Genomic DNA, 19,467 nt, shown 5'->3' with positions numbered 1-19,467 from the left:
ATGAATGAATGGCTTTGAATGCGGAAACAATTTTTTAGTGTATTGGTTCTGTAATTAACTTCTCCGATGTATACTGTCATTACATTAAAGGGATCTTTTCACGCTTTGGTAAATTGACAAAATTGAAAAAAGTTGTTTCAGATTCGTAAGTTTTCGTTTTAGTTATGATATTTGTGAGGAAACAGTAATACTGAACATTAACCATGCTCTAATATAGCCATTATATGCATCTTTTGACGATTTTAAAACCTAAAAATTATAAAGCGTTGCAACGCGAAACGATTGAATAATTTGGAGAGTTCTGTTTTTGTCGTTAAATTTTGTGAAACTACGAAGATTGCTTATATAAGGTATAAAATACGACAAGAATGTGTACTCGGCGGAATAGCTCAGTAGGCTAAAGCGTTTTTACTTCAGGACTCTGGCAGGACTCCAGGGGTCACTGGTTCGAAACCTGCTCCGGGCAATGTTCTTTTCCTTTTTTTATTTTTTTTCTTGATTTTTTACTGGAGCTTTTACGATCCAATGTTTACATTTATCAATATAAAGCATTTAATGAATAAGTTAAAAAAATGCCAAAATCTGTGAAAAGGCCCCTTTAAGCTTAACCAATAAAAATGCAATATAATTTTTAATTAGAGAATAAAACCGTGTTGATTTTACTTTTAAGTCAAGTCAAGTCAAGTCAATTTTATTTTGTAAACAAAGGCCTCTGGCCCAAAATACATAGTGATACATTATAATTGGCTATAAAATCCTAACAGAGTCGTGTCTAGAACATGTTTATAAATATGTATATGGATTGTGTAATTGTATAAAGCACGTGGTTAAGTTATTCATATTTTAAGATGTTTACATTGTTGTGATAAGACAATTTCTAAATTCAAGCACACACATAAAAAAAAACAACAACAAAAACAACAACACAAACAGAATAGATACGGTGTTAATATATTGAAAGTATTTGATTAGTTATTGATATTTTTCAGTAGGTGATATACATACATACATAACTTTTTTAAAACAGCTTCATCATTAGAGCTCATTAAGGTATAAAAATCTAGCAGTGAATCGCCTGAAGAATACCAGCTATAAAGATGATTTAATCGTATTTCGTTGTATTTGTTACACTTGAAGAAAGCATGGTATTCGCAATCTAGATACTGAACTTCGTTTATAGAACAAGTAGTACATATTCTGTTCTCTTTTTGTATATTGGTGTGTCTCCCCAGTTCGATTTGTAATCTGTGGTTTGAGACACGAAATTTCGAAAGAGCAATTATATATTTTTGTGTTAAGTCTATTGATAAGTATTTTTCTGTGTTAAGTAGGCTTTTGTAATGTTTATAATGGTGACAACGACTCGAGTTTGAAACGTCGTCATGCCATTTTTGAGTGCAGCAATCGATAACGCGTTGTTTAAATGATGATATAAATATGTTTTTATCACCAACGTCTTGACTTATCCAAGCATAACCAAATCCGTATGTAAACAATAAATTTCTTATTTTCGATGCCCAGCAGATTCGTCCAGCGTCATCTAGTGATTTTAACAATAAATAACAATTTCTCGGATAACGATGCGTGGGCATTTGTAGAAGGTTGCACCCATAACTAATGCAGTTAGTAAAATAATTTACACACAATGGATGTCTACCACATTCTCCTAATACAATACAATTATTTGTGTTTTTATTTAGCTTAAGGAATTTTTTACAAAAAGTGGTGTGAACTGTTTCGATTGCTTGTACGTATTCATATCCCCATACTTGAGATCCATAACAAAGAATAGGTTTGATCATGGAATCAAAGATTTTAAACATTTCGAAAGGTTGGAAGTAGCCAAATGGTTTTTGAAAGTTATTTATTGAAAATATAGCCTTTTGTGCTTGGGCAGCTAGCTTATCAAGTGCCAGTTTCCATGATAATGAAGGGGTAAAAATTAGACCCATATACTTGTATACTGGCGTTGTGTTTATTTCTTTACCTCGAAAATACCAACGTTCGGTGTCTTTTAATACTCCACCGTTACGAAATACAGTTATCTCAGTTTTATTTAGATTAACTTCCATCCCTGAGTTTTGACAGAAAATTTCTATTAAATTGATTTGCTCTTGTAATTTTTGTTTTGTTTCCGCGCAACTTGCGATATCATCAGCGAACATTAAACAAATAATGTCGGGGATTTGATTTGTAACAAAAATACCCGATCCACAGTTTTCACGCAGAAAGGAAGATAACTCGTCAATAAAGAGGGTAAATATTGTCGAACTTGTTTTGTCTCCTTGTCTGGTGCCGATGTTACAAGAGAACCTATCGGTAATAGCGTGCTCAACTGATTGTGTGTTTTTATCGTTTGAGCATATAGATTTCCTTTGCAATTTTACACATGATTTTAAGTTTGTATACATAGCTTTTAGAATATTCATAAATTTCCCATGTAAGCCTTTCCTTTCAAGACATTTAAACACTTTAAAATGGTTGATAGAGTCAAAAGCTTTCTTAAAATCAACGTTAAGACAATAGAATCTGCCTTTCTTTTTAGATAGGTACTTTTGTATCATAGCTTGGAGGCAAAAAATGTTATCAACCGTGGAGTACCCATGTCGGAAGCCAGCTTGCGATTCGTCGATTTTATTATTGTTCTCGGCCCAAGAGTATAAACGTGTATTAATTATATCAGAAAATACTTTGTACATAGTATTAGTAACGGAAATGCCCCTGTAATTTCCAGGGTCATTAGTTGTTCCCGATTTAAAGATAGGACATATAATGCTGGTTCCCCACGATTCTGGAAAATTACTTGAATCGAGAATTTTGTTTAACAGTACACAAAGATACGGTGTTATTTCGCTCGAAGTATACTTATAAAATTCCGCGAATTAAGTGTAGAGATAGAGTCGACTGTGCTCTTTCTGTTTTGGTAACCTTAAAAATGTCTGATACTTGTTGTTTGAGGCCTTTGATCTTATATCAATCCCGCGGCCAAGGGTAGGGGTAAACAGAGTTTCTTTGTAAATACTGCAAAATCAATGTTTATTCGTTTGGTAATATAAATATATGACTCAAGAGTAGCGTTTTTACTTGTAGACGAAGACAGATGCATATTGAAACGCCATATTCTCAGATCTGAAAATAAAAAATGGCCACTGATTAAGACCGTGAGGTCGAAAGCTTCGGCAAAAAATAATACAGCGTTTTTGTTTATATATATATATATATATATATATATATATATATATATATATATATATATATATATATATATATATATATATATATATATTCACACATATCGCCAATTACGGGGTCTCTGATTTAGAAATAGGTCCCCACTTTAAATACATGTATCTCCACTATCTTTTTTATCTGATATTAACACGCATTAAGGTATTAAGAGTTGCCTTATATAGTATTAAATTTATATATATATATACGTTATTTATTTAATGTCTTATACAAGGAAATATATAGCAACATTAATTGCGAGGTATACAAAATGTCAATTTCAGACGTGATTGTGGTTTTTCGATATAAGACCTTGTTGTGACATTTGATTGCATTACCTCCCCTACACCCCCCTCATAGTAATTAAAGTTGCCTAGAACGCGGGGTTGTATACTGACCCCGTTTTTAATAATGACCACTTAACTATAGTCTGAAAACTACCGAGACCGCGTAACTGGCACTATGTGTTAGTATATATTTTGCAACAAACACGAGCTCGCAAGTCTAGCTAGTACCTTTTTTGTTTGTACATAACGCGAGTTGTATAACATAATATTGATTATCTATGTGAAGTTAAGGGTCCTGAAATTTCAAAAGGTACAAACCGCGGGGTCTTACCAGCATACAATTTGAAAAATACGGCGAACTGGATTCAAATTGCGCAATTCAGATATTGACAAGGATATGCATCAGACGACATCTAATACAATGTCTCAAACATTTATGTCTCAATTCAAATCATCTCAAACATACGTTTGTGCCACTTGCTACTTCAACATATAAAATTCCATCGCCGTATGCAAAACCTGAATTTAATAGACGCATACGTATAAATATAAATTATTTTTGATATTAATAAAAATAAAATAAAAAATATCCAAATAATGTTAAAGCAAAAAAAAATACAGACACATGTAAGGCAGTGAACATGTTTGTGCCAAGCATGTGTATGTTTTGAACAGATTTTCATTACTAAGATTAGTTTTTACTGTGTTAAAATTCATCATGCAGTATATTACGTGATTATGCAATACACATTTTATTAACACTGACATGTTTATGGATTCAAAATCAATTAGTGACATTTAAATTGATGTCAATATAGTCATGTATATAAACAGAATTCGAAATATTCATGTAATGTTTGATAAAACTGTGTATGCTATGTCCTCATATGGTGAACATTTGTATATGGTCAGGTCGTTCGTCGTGAGCTTTTAGAGATAGTACATTTATATAAACAAATATATATATATATATATATATATATATATATATATATATATATATATATATATATATATATATATATATATATATATATATATATATATATATATATATATATATATATATATATATTATACATTTATGTGCGAACTTTTTTTTCCAGCGCTTTATTCTGGTTGATTTGAAACTTGAATACGCTATCACCATAAAGTGTGCATAAGCAAGAAACTTTTCATTGTTGTTTATATACGTCTGAGATATTTGCCTTCAACATACAGGATATAGTTGTCAAAATATTGCTTGTCAACTTCATAACATGACTGAACATTGACGGATATATATTTGTCTAAGTCGGTGTGTGATGTACAAATTCCCTTGCAGCTACCTACTATGCCGAGGTCGTACTAACAGGTTTTAGTTTTATACGGCCCACTCTTACCCTTCCTCTGACTCTAGTAGTACAGTGGTCAGTTACTGGCATCATAGTATGAACTAAGTACTCAAAAGTCAGCTTACCTAGTAAAGTGCGAGTAGGTTTACGGACTGTCGTATTACGACAGATTATCTTGAAAACGAAGCAAATCCACGGACACGTTTTGGTAAAACTAAAAATTATTTACTACACGTATAGCATGTAATTGAACAGTAAAAACGTAATTGCGTATAACAAACGTATTTCAGATAAATAAATGTACACTATCCACTCTTCTACTTCTTCTACTTCGTACTTCCTACGGTCGATTGCTGACTATTACAGGAAAGCCTATTAGAGGCAGATATGGACACTGTCGAGTCCTTTTCCTGTGGAAGAACCAGTACTTGGTGTCTATGGGGGAGAAAATGAGAACGCTCCCCGAGTAGGTAGCGAACCCACGAACTCCCGATCGCTTGGCGGACACCTCATCCACTACACCACTATGACATTGTTTAAAGGTATGTTTCGTCAACATATTTAATTTCACTATAAATAATCGTTCAATGGCATTGTATTATACATCCATAATAATATTTAAATAAATAAAAATTCCTTTGATATTGCGAACATATGTTTTATCTTTTTTGGCAACGTGTGAGGTTCGAGTTTACTTTAAATCGATTTCAATACTGATTCATCTTATTTAAACAAAGAACGGATTTGTTTTCAGCAGTGCTTTAAATATGAATAGTGTTGTGTAGTTGACACATAATTTCAGTAATAATCACGAAGCGTGTACCGACGACAAAACATCTGGTTATGAAAAAAATGGGTAGGAAATAAAATTGGGTACGAAAATAAATTTGGGTACGAGCAAAAATTTGGGTACGAAAAAAATTGGGTACGAAAAATGTAGGGTACGAAAAAAAATTGGGGGTACGGGGAAGTAGTACCCGTCGGGAACTTGATCCATTAAGCGAAACTGGGAGGCGGGTTACATTCTCGATCAAATATAACAAGAAATATCTTGAGAAAGATATTCGACGTGTATTTTCAGTATCATTTATCTTTTTAAAAAAACGTTCTGTTACAGTAAACCGTTTGTTGGTTATAACATAACGTTTCAGCATATGAATTGGAAACTTGGCATGCTCTTTAATTACACCATGCTCTTTAATTTCACATGTATATCATACCAAACTTCATATTTTGTTGTTTCCTTTCCTAGGTTAATTATGCTATGTGTACGGATGTGATTTCACATGCCCATGTGCATGAACATATAATTGTTCTCTTTTGATTATTTTTTTCCTCTAATTCAATAAGCTTAGGCATGTTTGTTCGTTAAGTATAATTTCATTATGATTTCCGAAAGTATGTTTGAGCACATAGTCGTAAGAGCACTTGAATACGTGAGTTTGCCCATGAACACATGGTAAGGTTAACTAAATCTCCGCGATATAACCCAATTTGTGTTTAAAACAGCAAACAATATCCAACAAACGAATGAATTATCAAACATAGTTTGTGTACTGATGTGGCTCTGTAATTTCTGTTTGAAACGTGTATTAAATATGCAAAATGACAAACACGCATAAGAGCGAGTTTCACAGATGTGATACGACTATTATGCTGTTTATATACCATAGTCGCTACAACGTTTACAAATGGCAGGTTCAAAATCATTCGTTTTCTTTACACTCATGATCGCGTTGAAAGTTAATTATACACGTTTTAAATCGCAATTTATTTACTGAATCACGACAGATGTCAAATACAATACAGAAAGTGTATAGTTGTTTCATTGATCTATAAACATATACTATATTGAATACAACTGATTTAAATTTAACGTTTTAAAACTATTATTAAACTGTTTTCCCTGAATATGCTGTCTTGTTTATAGCTGAGCTTCCTATACCTTTATCAATAATAATCAGCGAGGTATGCCGATAAGAAAAATCGAGCTATCTCAATCGGACTGGCTTGGTCTTTTACATAGGTCGCCATTGTGAAGAATTTCTTCATGGTATGATAACTTAGACGAGCTGCTTCGCAGCATCGTCAACAACTGAAAAAAACACATTTTTATTTTGTCGTTAATTTGATTTTTTTTATTCTAAAACGCAAGGTTAAATATATTTCATATATGTGTGTGATTCTGTCTCCAAGTAAAGTTTGAAACACGTCGCTTACAATACACGTTTGAATAACCAATCCATACATAAAGAACTCCTCTATGCCTCACCATTCACGCGCAGTCCCTCTGGTAATATGACACATTGTACTCCCTAAGTCGCCCCGTTGTCATTCGCGGTCACGGTGCTCAGGATACAGTTGTTGCCCATGTATTCCACGGCGCGACACGTGAAGGAGATCTTGTTGCGGCAGCGGTTGTAGCAGTCCTTCAGGGGAATGTTGTTGATCGTCTCCAAGTTGTTGGCGTGCACGAAGCTATCTGCGTACGTCATAAACAGGGGACCAAACTGTGAACACGCTGAAATGGCCAGTAGGCAACAATGATTACAGAAGCGACAGACAATGCACGTTTATGATATTATTTGTATGACCTGATTTAGTTATATTGATTATTTATAAGTTTTTGAACAGAAATGAATATTGCTTATAAGTTTTCGTCTTAATGCATTATTGGTTAGTGTAAGCGCAAGAGAATATGTTAATATTTTGAGCGCTAAATTAATACTATGTAGGTCTAGTTATTTGTATTTATATTAAAGGGAAATACACACGTATTTCTGCCATTAGAATCTACCACGTCCATTATAAATTTCATCTATGGTAGTTAATATCATTGTTAATTTTACAAAAATACAATGCACCACGGAATTTGTATCGTCCAGCGTCTACGGCATTTTCAGTACATGTACTTTCTTGTTTTCGCCTAATTTTGGTTTTATACCACGAGTAACTGTATGTATTAATAAATCAACTTGCATTAATAAAAAATAATAATAATGTTTTATTTGTGCACATACCATATCAATACAATCAGCAGTTCCAGTTATTAACAATTTAGATATATCCCAGAGAGTTTCCATCAGAGATCATAATAACATATATAAATGGTTCATACTCTATCATAATATATCACACATATTGGTCATTTTTACATTTTATTTAATTATAGAAATATAAGTGCACTGTGTTACCCGTATAGTTTTGGCGACAAATCTTACACAACTTAATTCCAACGGGGTCCAAAGCCGTCATATGTAGATCTGATTGACGCAAACGTATGCGATAAATTCGTAATTTATGATGAAATAAAGTGACAACGGCCTTAAAATGTCATATTATAGTATTAATAAAATAATTCTTATTGTTAAATGAGAAAACACGTCATATGATGATTAAATTGACAGGATAGCACAAACACAGTTTAAAAATGTATTACAATATGGTTTACAGATCTAAAAAATGATAACAAGCTAATAATACAGATACTCAAGTTTCTCAACTATTTCCATTTCTTCTAATAAATGCTTCTTAACAAGTTTTTTAACGTATTCTTAGACGTTGTACATCGTAAGTATGACGTCCCCTCTTAATTATGTGTACGTTTAATATTTATTAACTGCTGACGACGATGATAATTAGGTAATAAATAGGTCTAGTTTTGCTCATAATTATGGCCTGATAATTAAGACGATTTTGTTGTTGATATAAGAATCAATAATTATTAAAATCGCCAAAATTGAACTTATCTGCCATGCCGGTATTGCACTGTTTCTTAAGTAAATCACCAAAATCATGAATATATTTTGTTTGAACAAACCACAAAATATTCTACGTACGGTTGACAATTTAGTTTTTCAGTGAAAAACTTTATTTAAATCTGTGGTGCTTGAAGAACTTTGTCAAAGATCTTGCTATAGCTTCATAATAAAATACCCATCCCCTTTTCAGCTCTACCACATGGCTGTATTTAACACACATAGCATATATTCACTGATACATGTTATTCGACGGAGCATTGCACTAAACTCAGTTTAAGCGAAAAGTATGTAGAAATTTAACTCTACCAGACAATAAAGCAATACGTAAGGTAGACGCACTGGCGACTGGAAGGCGAGAAACTGTACCCGGGTTTGCACATACACTGGCGCGAATCCCAGCACGTAGAGTTGGGAATTGTGCAGTCCGCGTCAGCCGTGCACGCGTCCAAGATGTAACCGTGTCCTGTTTGTATCCATATTGTTTTTATTTAGGCGTGTATGTGTATGCGTACTGCATAACTGAGGCGTATGCTACATATGTGTATACGCGGATTGAATTATTGCATTTCTGTGTGTATGCTTTTTACAGGTGTGTAACTTTTATAGGCGTAGTTCATTATTGAGGCGCGTTCTATTTGTTCGGGTACTGCATTATAAGGCGTGTGCTATGTGGACAGGTATTGGCTTACTGAGGCGTGTGATACCTGTTTTAGGCACATTGCATTATTGAGAAGTCAATGCGTATTTCCTTATTGAGAAGTCAAGGCGTATTGCCTAAAGCATGCTCCATGAATATGCGTATTGAATTATTGAGGTGTGTCACATGTGAAGCCATATTGTATTATTGTGGCTTGTCCTATGTTGATGCGTGCATGCGTATTGCATTATTGCGGCTGCAGTATGTGTCAGTGTATCGTATTATTGAGCCCTGTGGTTATTAGTAGTGTGAAATTGCGACTGTCCCTGGGTGTATTGCATTATTTCGGTTATGCTATGTGTATGTGTATTTCTTAACTGAGACATTTCCTTTGTGTTGCCAAATTGAATTAAGAAGGTGTCCCTTGCATCCTTGAGGCATATCCTTTGCTAATCCGTAGTTCTTTATTCGGCCGTGTTCCATCTCTGCGCGCGTTTAACACAACTGTGGCGTTGATTAATCATATGTGTATCAGTCTCGCTTACATAAGGCTTGTCATTTGTGAATGAGGAATAAATAATTGAGACGTTTAATGTGTATTTGTATTTCATAATTGAGAGGTGTGCTGTGTGCAAATGTTTAACATATCTGAAGGGTTTTCTTTTGGTACTGAAAGCGTTTTCATAGCTATGGCGTCTTATGTGTATGCGTATTGCATTATTTAGGCGTGTGGTGTGTTTATGCGATTATCATAATCAAGGCTTGTCTTGTGTGCATGCTTGTTACATATTTGGGTTCGACTTTTGTATAATAATGGTTTTCCCGTGTGATTGCGTAGACTCTAATTGAGGAGTGTCGTTGCAAAATGCATACACAAACTGTATCGATCCGAAACAGTCTACCATAGCAATTACGAAACGCTTATTTACGTGTCGGCATTAAGATCGTGTTACTGCGAAAGCTCCTCATATGTTTTAATGAAACTGTAATATTAGCACTACATCATATTAATATCATTGTTATCTACGTGTATACTGTATACATGATTTTGAAGGCAACAACAAGAACGAAGTAGTGTATGAAATACGCACGCTGGCATGCTTATATGAGAATTTAAATATGTTAGGGAAAAATGTTACCTTAAAGGTTTACATGAAATTCAATACATATTTTATATGTTTGTTTGTTGATAAATATCATATGTTAATGCCGTTTGTATTGTTTGTTCATACAATCAATATAAATATAGTATGATTCTACCTCTAAATGGAACGTAGTATATTGTATCAGACTGGCCAGTCATGTGGTTGTCAAGGAGACCAAATGTCACGGAATGACCTTGACATTTCTTGGTGACCTTGTTGTAGAACACGCTGTTACACTCAGGGAGGGTCGTTGGAACATTCCGCGACACAGAGGGTGGTGTCACGTTTTGTGACCTCCCATTGGATTCGCAACGGTGTGATCATATTGTCCTAGAGAAGTGACATATATGACACAATAAAATTTAGATTAGTTATTCGTGAATAATCTTATTAGCGTTCGTGACATTCGCTGGTTTGCCTTAAAACTATAATATCTTTGTTTAAATAAAATGTTGCAAACGGTAAAACTCCTGAATATATTTCAGGAGAGAAATTAATGTTCTTATCCACTCCTTTTATATCAGAACACATACCACAAGCGTAAGATGATTAAAATGCGATAACAGCCCATTTACGATTAACGCAAAGCATCCGTCCCGAGCGCCAACCCAATCCCACTCTTACCCGAAAATAATCCCAAACCGATCGCATGACAAGAACATTCCATAGAGACAGAACATGTTAAACAAAAATGCCAAACCATGACGCACGAATCGAACACACAAACACAATTTATTTATAGAAAGTGCTACTAAATTTTGAAATTGTTTTAATATGTTCAACGCTTTAATTATATGGTTTGTAATTGTCCAATCAGGTAAAAATATTTAAAAACATCGAGTAAAATACATTCACTTATTTATGTTCAGTATGTTCAGTATGTTTCATCGAACTAAGGCCTTATATTTCGGTTTAAGTACATATATTGATATTGTCTTCATTTATGAAATTCAAATTTACCAACAATGCGTCATCCAACTAAATTTTTATTGGATACAGCAATTTATGTTATAAGCAAATAATCAATGAAATGATTTTTTGATTGATATACGCTAAATTATGTACTTTGTACAATGTGTATATATTAACCGTTTGATGACAAATGTACTTACCAAATTGGAGCGTTTAGTAGCAGTATGTACGGCCATGTTAGATGTTCCCAATGTGTAAAGGGTAACCAACACAAAAATGATTGCCTGAAACCCAAAAGAAAGCATTGTTTGTACGATATTCGTACACATGTTATTTCGTCTTCCTAGTGTTTAACAAAAATGACAATTTGAAAAATAACAATCACCTATGTGTTTCTCGAATGATCAGAACAGAAAATATATTAACGTTTCCTAACAACTCTCCCTAACGAAATATGGACACGTTGAGAATGCAGTTCATTAATTGCCAACGACATGTTGCCAGATTTTATATTTGATAACACGCATAGAAAGTAATTTCACGCCAAGTTCCTACTGTTTCGAAAAGATCCGGAAATGGATTCGCATGGTGACAGCATAACTGCTGTGAAATAATAATCTTTACTTCCCGTCCTGTCGCACAGGATTTTTAATAGTGGCTACTCTATTGAATGCCTTGGTAAAAAATACTACCTATTTTTTCAGGAAACAATCTGGTATAATTATATGTCAAAGGCGTTTGGTAACCATTTGTTCTGGCATCGTAAAACCATGAAATGGAAGAACTCGATACAGGAAATACGGTCAATTCGATTGTAATCAACGACTATTCATTGAGAAAAAAAGTCATCTCAGACAACGCATGAAAAAATTGAACACAAAATTAAAATTGATTGTAATGCCATACTATTCGAATACAGTCAATTTAATCAAACATGGACATATTGAGAAAGGGACAAATGGACGAATAAAGCACATTTTACCGTCTAATATTTTGCTCGCTTTATTGAACTATTTTTAGTGCATGTGCATGAACTTGAATTCAGATCTGCCTCTCTTGTTACAGAAAAGACTATCAGCAGAATAAGCGAAACCGTTAATTTTTGGATAGCTATGTATGTGTCATTACTTTTTAAGTGTATAACAATACTGATATGTGTTCTAGATTGTGTGCAGAATGAAGCGAAAGGATGTAACACGCTTTTCACAAACATCTTAGGCAATTTAGTCAAAGGGTGTCAACGCACTGTTAAGGGAGATGTGAATCGCAATGACATCCGTTTTCTAAACTTCGCACATAGTACTTTTTTCAGAATCAGTTTGATGTCAGAACCTATGAACTTACAAGGGAAAGTATGCAAACTGTCTTTGTTTTCGTTGATTATGAATTTGAATTGTTGTGCTTTTATATTTCATTTAGTATTGTATCTATACAAATATATTCAAAAAAATCAACAAGACGTTTTTCGTCATTGGCAGATGCATGCATTTGCAACGGAAAATTTACTCATGATGACGAAGGTCAGAATTGAGACACATGAGTTGCTGGAATTGTGAATGCACAGTCTCTCAATTAAGGTATATTTTAAATGCCAGACGTACTGACTTCGAAGAGGCACTAGGTATTTATCATTTGACACGTCTCAATACAGAACAGCGCCGAGTTGAAAATAAAATTATAATGGAAAACCGACCGGAAAACTGATGTGGTGGCTTGATTTATTAAAGATGTTTAAATAATTTCAACTCATAAAAAAGCACGATAACACGTTTGGGTACGTAAGTCAACAGATGCTGAAATCTTTTTTGAATCTATTTTGAGCTCAGAAAGATACGTTATCATTCTAGATATGTTATATTATGAAACGAACTGTATACAAAGAACTTTGACGAACAATCCGTCACATCACGTGGCGGCCATTGATGTACTGGTGAACAGGAAAATTAGCGCCCGTCACTCAAACTTCAGAGAAATGGAGCCTCGTTCTGAGACAACTGGGTTTAATACTAATGAGTACATTGCCCCAGATTAGCCTGTGCAGTCCGCATAGGTTACTTAGAGATAACACTGTCCGCCTAAACTGGATATTCGTTTAAAATAGACCGTCTTTAAACGTAAAATGCCATAAAAACGAATATTGTCGTCCCTAAAAAGCCTTGAGGACGGCAAACGCTAATCAGGAACGACACTTTACTCATCCACATTAAACCCAGTTTTCAAAGTACGAGGCTCAATGTATCTTCCTCCTATCAGCCGCAGTAGAACCCCTGCGAGTCCGCACCTTCACGTAAGTTGTAACAAATCCACTTGCGGACAAGATACAAATGAACAACGGATTAAGATAGTTTCAAGTGGACGCCTCCGGTAGACATCACAAGTGTTGTTTTCAAGAGAGATGAAAGAACATATCATCTCATAACATGACAGATGTTGTCTTATACAATACCAAACATATTTTGATACGGCTCACATGCCAAAACGGAGCACATCAAAATCGTATTAAAAACCTAATCATTTTTTTTGTTTCGTATCACTTATGTCAAGCTGTAGCTATTTTGCATTGCATTCCTCTTGATCTTTTACCCGTTATCCCTGTATTGTAATATACATGTATTAGCCCATTCCATTCTTAATTTTGCTGCAATGTTCTCTATTTGAATGTTTAAAAAGGCTACGTTGCTGTGAAACTTATCCATGTGCGCAGCTTGATTTAATGTTTGATTCCCTGTTTCAGTTCGACAAATAACAAAGAAAAATCATCGATGATTTACGTACACGTTATCATTTACAGATAAAGTTAATTTCATTATACAATTAAAGTCGCTGATCTACCGACACCAACAAATCTCTTCTATTTGCGTCATTGTCGTAACATTCCCTAAAGCTTTTGATAGCTTAGAGAAACTGAATTATCTTGATAAGCGCACAAATTTACTGACAAAAATGTTCAATACGAAACTGACATGTATTGGCCATGACAATTTAAATCAATTGACAAGAAAAAAACATCAACTCTTATTGTTAATTACGACATAATCAAAACATTTTGTAAAATATGGCACAAAAACATATACAAGATGGAAAATACTATAGCGTTGATTTCACGTTAAAGAAAGGATAACAAGTAAACATCGGTTGTCATTCTGAAGGTTACAAGTGCGAATGCGAGATATTCACACGGATCATAAGTAGGTTGGGCTTTATTTTAATTTTGAAAAAAGTAGCGTAGTTTTACGGATTACATGTATTTGATTTTAATTTTAATATTAAACATTCAGGGAGCACATTAGAATATATATTTTGTTGATGCGCACTATGAAGGTATCGATGTCCGTTTAAAGTAAGGCATATTTTTTATTATAAAATGCAATGTTGTTTGCATATAAATGTGTGTGTGTGTGTTATTTAATATTAATTCACAAATTTATGTCAGTAACCTGTTATCAAACGATATGTTTTGCATTTTATTGTTTTGCAGCAAAGACGAGGCACTCACTATCTCTAATTCTAAATATTTATTTTGTTCTTTTTTGTTCTATGATGTACATTTATTGCAAGTGTTATTATACATTATTATTTACAGCAATACGTCGATATCAACTGTTGCAATTTACAAACGCTGCTAATAATTGTTTATATTCAAGTTTAAACCGACGTGGTCTGTATAACCTGTCCAGACAATATGTGTCTTGTTCTGAGAAAACTTGGCATGATGCATGTGCGTGAAGTGTCGTCCCAGATAAGCCTGTGCAGTCCGCACAGGCTTATCAGGGACGACACTTTCCGCTTAAAATAGACTTTTGGTAAAAAGGGACTATCTTTTACCGAAAAATACACTTAAAGCGGAAAGTGTCGTCCCTGATTAGCCTGTGCGGACTGCACATGCTAATCTGGGACGACACATTACGCTCATTTTGCCCAATTTTCACAGAACAAGACAAATATGTGGATGGGTCCGGCAGAGAAGAATATCCGCCCAACAACATCTGCCTGTGATTGAGGGTCTTAGCCGATGTTATTACATTTGTGTATAAATAAACTTAGTACAAGCTTATAAAACGACCGTTCATTGCCATATCATATTTAATTTGAGTAACGTACGTATATATTATTCAATGAATGATGTAAGTTTGTGCTGATCTATGACATATTGTGAGAATCTTGAATGTTGACGCTGATGTAACGATTTGACCCACTAGCACATCGCCTCATAATGTATCGCCTCATCAATGGTATTGGTAGGTCTCCGTTATATTTGTGTCATTGTTGTTGATCTTGTTTGTGTATATGGCCTAATTAGATAATTAACTATACTTTTAAATTGTATACACATTTAAAAACTTACAGACGATGCATTTAAATGAATACATTGTTCATTCAAATAAAAAATGTATGCAGATTACTACTGAAAAAGCATGTCATCGAAATATGTTATGCTATAATTATTTATGGCGAATTATCTTATAATTCTTTTTTTTGTTATGAGGCAAACAAAGTAGTTTTTTATGCCCGTTCATTATGTCCATATTATCATATTGAATTAAATACTTGATATTTTATTTTAAGATTTGCAAGAACCAAACAATAACTGAACTGACCACACGCCAGTGTCTATCGTATACTGAAATGCATAATGAAAATGTACGCTTCAAATTAAAATAAAATTACGTTTCAATTAATAGTGCATTGCAGTATGAATGGAAATAAGCAAACAACATGTTCAGTACGATTTTGGATACAGTTGCACAAACTCTAATCTATGTGCTGAAGTACTTTATATACAATTCAATTTACTTTTAGTAAAATGGTTGCTGACGGACCTTAAGTTATATATATTCATAAAGTCATTATAAATATTATTATTCCATGTATGCCATCTAACATATCTTTTCGTTGCGAACATCACTGCTTCACTTCCATATATTTTGTATACCCGTAAGAACTGATAAAGCGAGTGTCATACAATACAGGCTTAATCTAGAGCGGAATAATTTATAACACATCTTATCGTTTAATAATGTAAGACATTAATATAAATAGGTGTACAGTTTTTTAAGCTTTAATTGTTTAACTCTCATGTGACTTATGCCTAGACTTATAAAACCTACTATTTCGTTTCCGTGAAATAAACGCATACGTCCACGTAATAAGATCTCTTACGAGTTCATCTTTTATCGTTCATTTCATTGTTAATGCTCATAGAACTTCGATGTAGTATGGGAATTGTATTACTCAACGTTTCTGCAAAGCAAGTATTTAGTGGTTTTTTAAAATTGTTTTCACCTCCTAGGTTTACTGTGACGAGTAAATTCGTGGCTTAATTAAAGCATCGTGTATTGATATATATGACTACGTCTCTGTGATATTAGTATTGTAAGCATGTATTAACTACCATTAATTAGTTATTTGTATTATTTATGTATGTATTACCTATAAATTTGTGTAACCTCCCTTAATCATAATTATAAAGCTTATTATAATTATACATATATTAATTTTGTTATCATATTACATGAACTAAAATGTTTCGACTTGGGCGATTGATCTTTTATGCATACTGTACATAAATCTTTAAACTATAAAAAGAAATCCGTAGATGTGTACGCACAGCCATCTAAGTTTATGTCTGTTCAAGCAATTTTGGATTAAAATACATTATAACAGAACAAAAGTATGTTTGTTAACTTTATTATAAGTATATAATGTTCTAATATACAAAGTTCAGCTGCTTATATAAACTAATTAAGGGTAACAAACATAAGCATACATGTTGCATTTGTCATATTTACTGAAAAATATAACATTCATAACATGTTTTCAACTATCACTGTCTGTCAACGTTCTGCAAAACAGTATTGATAACAAATAATAATAAAACATTAACACAGAATACAAATCGGATTATCACGTCCGGAATGCAGTTCACATGCGGTGTCCTCGATTTAAGCAAATACATAATGGTAAATCAGGTGGCAATGAATATCTGTTGAATGAGTTGTTGTTTTTAATTTTGAATAAGTACTACAAGTTGTTTTAAGGTTGTTCAAACTTTTTTTAATAAATTGTTTGCATATTGACATTTTCTTGAAGGGTCGTGTGAGGGTTTTATTGTTCCTATATATACACAGGGGATAAGCAGGATGCCAATAATAACAGAAAGATAAAATTATTGAGTACTTTTGGGAAATTATTAAGTGCTTTTGGGAAATTATTAAGGTCATTAACAAAATGCTTACAAATAGGGCTGAAAACTATCCTGTCTACATAAAATCATAGGCAGAATTCCGGCAAAACATGGGAACTGTTAAAGGGGCCGTTTGACAGATTTTGGCATGTACTGAAACTTGTCATTAAATGCTTTACATTGATAAATTTTAAAGATTTGACCTAAAAATCTTAAGTAAAAAAACAAGAATACAATTTAAAAAAGGAGCAAAAAGTAACCCTCAACAGGGCTCGAACCACTGACCCCTGGAGTCCTGAAGTAAAAAGTATCCAGCCTAGACCACTCGACAATCCATGCTAATGCTTAGATCGGATGTATTTTTTACCTATGTAAGCAATCCTCGTAGTTTCCCAAAATATAAGGATAACAACAGAATTTGCCAATTTATTCAATCGTTTCGCGTTGCACGACGCTTTATAATTTTCAGGTTTTCAGATCGTCAAAAGATGCATATAAAAGGTAATTAAGAGCATGGTGAATGGTCAGTATTACTATTTCCTAAAAAATATCATAACTAAAACGAAAATTTGCGAATCTGAAACAAAACATTTTTATTTTTATCAATTTACCAAAACGTGAAATCTGTAAAACGTAAATTTAATAATATTTTTGTATTACATGGTTTAATTAATTACTTATTAAGCGAACAAAACATTTCAAGCCATATTTGTTGATTTTACCAAAGCGGTCGATTATTTGATGAGGGATATCATTTGGTATATACTGTTACAGCTAGGCGTAAGAGGAAAAATGCTCGATATCATAAAATCTATGTAAACGAATGTGAAATCAATATTAAAACTAGGTATCGCAATAAGTAATGAAGGTTTTTCATGGTCACCATTCCTATTTTCTATTTATTTAAAGAACATTACATGTAAACGTGTTTAAAAGGAGTTCCATAACCAGGGTTATCCCCTATACCAGGCCTCTCTCGTTCTCGTTGTCCGCTTCCCAATTAATAATTGGTATGCTAAAACAATTTGTGTTTTTATATGCATATGCAATTATGACAGAAGCAGAGGAAGGCCTAATTACATGTTTGACTTAGTTGGCGGAATATTTTCATAGGTAGAAATTACGTGTTAACACAAGCAAAAGATTAGACAAAGACTAAGCGTTAGAAATTGTTAAAAGCATTTACATACTTACAAATTGTATTTATTGCAGAAGGATCGTTTGCAAGTACTTTTGAAACACTTGGAAATTAAGCCTCATATTCGGTACATTTTCCAACAATTTAAAACATCAAATCAGATTTCTTCATCAGCTTGTTTTACTAAATTATGAATTGGAGAGCCAGTAATGTCTCAAAGGATTGGTTGAACATTATTCAGTTTCAGTTAGAATATCAGTATGTTAAGTGCATGTATAGCCACATGTGTGAGAATTTAATAAATTAACCAAATACAAATTATTGGACAAAATCTATGTGTTAACTGTAACAGGACTTAGGAGTACATTATGCATGGTTCAACTAAGGTGGACGTGATGAAACGTGTTTTTTATCCTTGGTTAAGTCTAGATTAAATGATAGATTAATAGAAAATTGGATTTCATAACCTAATAATTAATCAATAGCAAGAATTACACTCTGTACTGTAAATTAGAATTACATCCCGTACTAAAAATTATTAGTATAAATAAGTTTAGATTTGAATTTGAAGATTAAGGGTTTCATCTCATATCATATAAACTGAATTAGGCAGATGGCATAAGCCTGAATCTATACATTTTCAAGAGGGAAAATGTCAACAGTGCAATGTTCTTGCGGATGCATTTCGTTTTTGATTATACTATCCCTTATATGATGATATTAGAAAATTGTATATCAATAAATTTAACTGCAAAAAACAAAACATGTTACAGTTTATTGAATTAATGCAATCTGAAAAAATAAGTACCAAAACCAAACTAAACTTAGCCATGTTTGTACA

This window comes from Dreissena polymorpha, chromosome 9, assembly GCF_020536995.1.
Source record: "Dreissena polymorpha isolate Duluth1 chromosome 9, UMN_Dpol_1.0, whole genome shotgun sequence".
Taxonomy (NCBI): domain Eukaryota; kingdom Metazoa; phylum Mollusca; class Bivalvia; order Myida; family Dreissenidae; genus Dreissena; species Dreissena polymorpha.
Note: the sequence above shows the minus strand (reverse complement) of the source record.